We start from the raw sequence: 3,633 nt of genomic DNA, 5'->3' as shown, positions 1-3,633 counted from the left end.
CTCAATTAGGGTTTTAATCCTAACACTAATCATGTAAGGGAACAACCTTAGGTACTAGGAAACACTTGTAATGAAGTGTTACAATGACATATGATTGTATGAAAGGGTGTTCACGGCCACACAAAGATGTGTTCACGGCCAAGGAGAGTTTACGGCCACACATGAAGTGTTTACGGCCCAAGGCTTGATCCTATGAAGGGTTTACGGCCAAGGAAGGAGGGTTCACGGCCATATCAAGATCTTATGAAGGGTTCACGGCCACATGAAGGGTTCACGGCTGTGAACTCTTGAAGATCTTGCATTTTGGGTGTTTGTTTCATGGGGATTTCAAGAGCTTCTAATGGATAACAAGTGTATGGAAAGGATACTTACGTAATGGAAGTCTTGAAGGTGTTCGCGGCCCAAGAACAAGTGCGTGATCTTGGTGTTCTTGGTTAAAAGATGGTGATTTTAAGATCTAAACCCAAAAGAGTTGAATTCATGGATGAAATCAAAGGGTTTCATTTGAACAAGAAGGATATCAAGTAAGAATGGAAGAATCACTTAAACTTTTGAAGATCAAAGAGGATATCCTTGATGATACTTGAGAGAGAAAGAAAAATTCTTGACTTGAAGATGTGAGAAATGAAGAAATAATGAAGGAACACCATACTTATGAAGAGGGGTTCACCGCCGACATGGGTTCACGGCCGTGAACCCTAATTTGCGGCCGTGGACTCCTTGTGAAGGTGGTTCCGGCTCGATTGCAGCTCAATAATCTTAAGTTAATACTTCCTAACACATAATCCTTGAGTGTACTAGACTTAAAACTCTCAAACAGACCCTTAACGAAGCTAAAAGTTAACAGAAACAAGTCTGACTTTTGATTGAATTGATTGGCTTTACAAGATAGAAATTTCGGGTTGTTACAATCCCCAGGCATGCCAGACAGCCTGGATAACACAACCATAATTCCAAACACACAACGGCCTTCCCAAGGCTACCGAACCTAAACTCAGCAGAAATCTCCAAACCCGATGAATGAATCATTAATCCCTTGTAGAAAACCATTTCTACCTTACCTGAAACCTGAATTCTGAAGTCTCAAATTGTCTGACTCCCCGACAGATCGCCCATACTGATTCACTACCATGCCAAAACCTCATTGAATTCCAAACCAATCAAAACGTTTCCAACCCTTGATTATATTGATGCTTCCATTGGGAACAAAATCATTGACCATATACCGTTGTAGAACACTTATGCTTGAAAGAAGACTTAGATAATCTTTCGAGTAGAGGACTCATCCCTGCAACAGTTTGACTCAGACGAGAATTTTGCAACAGGGTCAAATCATTTACTCTGAGATTATCTAATCCAAGCTGCAAATATCTTACCATATTTTCCGATTAACAAGCGACTCCAGATTCGAATCCCAAATCACTAATACTGCCTTGAATTACGTCGACGCCCCTAGATGCTTTCCAAAAGCAACCGAGACCTCCCTAGTCCTAATTTGTATGCCACCAATTGAAACATCGGGTTCCCGCCCGGCTGCTGAGTCAAAAGACACACACAACCGCCCCACGTGACTTCCGAATGAAAGCCTCATCTGACAATAATTGTCCAAGCTATCATGCCACTTATGGCTCCAACCGATCATAACAGCCCGACAAACCTGACGCCACCAAAACCAATGCTAAAAGTGAATGCTACAAGACCAACTGTAGTCTTATATCACAACCGGCCTCTAATGACCTACCACTTCCTGGTTCCATGCATATTGTGGTCTTCCCACAGCCTTACGAACTGACCCACCCTGGTCTAAACCATTCGAAGAAATCCATGACCAAACATATAATGAAATTCATCTAAAAATCCAAAACCCTATGCTTGCCCGACCCCTACACATATAGAACCAACCCAAAACACAAGAGCCTGATTTGCTAACAAAATTTGAGCCATCTCTTAACCTTGAACCCTTCCATTTATATTCCTTAACTCATATCCTATAGAAGAGAAGGTCTTGCACATAAACACCCGCGATTCCCAACGCAAATTTCCACCAAGAACCATCTCGGTACCCAACTTATAACCCGAGATCAAAGGATTTACACTTGCATTTCACCCGAAACCTTCCGATTCACAGCAACCCCTCACTAATCTGGGGTATAAAGATTTCCAAACCATCTTTGAGACTACCAGTTTCGCACCTGGTCCAGCCACCAAACTCCCAAGAGTCGAAATGACAAGGCTACCCAGCCCAAACATCCATCTGCACCACTTACTGACCACACACTCAATCCTGAAACTCAAGATCCAATACCTTGACCCAACGGTCTCTTCTAGATCCCACCTACATTGCCATAATCACACGGGCCTCGCCCACGAGTCCCACCTATCTAGAGCTACACATGACCGACTCTGCCCCGGACCCTAATGGTCCTCAGCCTAAAACAAAGAAATACTCCTCCATAATCCTGACTGGCGTGCCCAAGAAACAAACTGATTCCCCCCTTTACGCTCATGACCACCTCCAAAGATGATCTACCTCGAACTGGTGAATGCTACGATCCCATCGCAGTCTTACAACACTTCAAACCAACCATGGTTACCACCCATTAGGGGTGAGAAAAAAACGCACTGCAACTAAAATTAACCGCAAAACCACCATAAACCGCAACCGATAAACCTCAACCGCAATATAAATCGATGGTGAGGTTTTCTGTTTTTCAAAAACCACAAATTTGTGGTGTGGTGCGGTGCGGTTATTAGTTTTTAAAAACCACAAAAAACCGCACTGCAGCGCACCGCATATATTATATACAATTTTTTTTATTAATTATTAATATATTAAATAGTAAAAACAAGACAAGTTTCATGGATGAAAGAACAATAAAATTCTAGAAGACAAAAGTGTTGATTTTTTGTTATGTGTAACTTTGGAAAATGGTGAAATTTGACAATTTTAAGATGTTTATTGTTAATTACTAATGATTTGATGTTTTTAAGATATTAGTTTTTTATGATTTAAGTTAATTGTTTTATACCTTATGGTATTGTATTATTACAAGTAATATGTTTGAACTCTTAAAACCGTTTGAACTCTAAACTGCGGTTAAAAACCACACAAAATAACCGCACCAAATCTATGCGGTTAATAACCAAAACACAAAAAAAAAAAAAAAAAAAAAAAACAAAACCACACCGCAAAAATAACCGCCTAACCGCACCGCAAAAATAACCGTACTAAGCGGTTTTAAAAATGGATTAACCGCATTTGCGGTTAGTGGTGAGGTTTTGGTCAATAACTGCACCGAACCGCACCGCACTCACCCCTACCACCCATGGCCTTACCACACCTTAACCATCACAACCCCACACATCCTGAGTCGAAACCCCCATCCAACCAGGTGTTCGGGTCATACTTCGAATTCCGAAACCCTCAGCCTGAACTCAACCACAAACCTATTATGCATAAATAAAGAAGACGCCGACCAACGATTTGAAGTTTCCCAAACTCCCACTTACACCACCTCAATCTAAACGGACACTTGGTTCGTCTCTCTTCCTTACCAGGATGCGAAACTTGCCCTAGTTCCACACCCGATCCAACTCCCAGAAATTCTGATCGATTCTCCCCCACTTGGATTC

This window comes from Lactuca virosa, chromosome 4 (assembly GCF_052849685.1).
Source record: "Lactuca virosa cultivar CGN04683 chromosome 4, Lactuca_virosa_CGN04683_v6, whole genome shotgun sequence".
Lineage (NCBI taxonomy): Eukaryota > Viridiplantae > Streptophyta > Magnoliopsida > Asterales > Asteraceae > Lactuca > Lactuca virosa.
The sequence above is the reverse complement of the archived record's forward strand: the minus strand, read 5'-3'. Positions refer to the sequence as shown.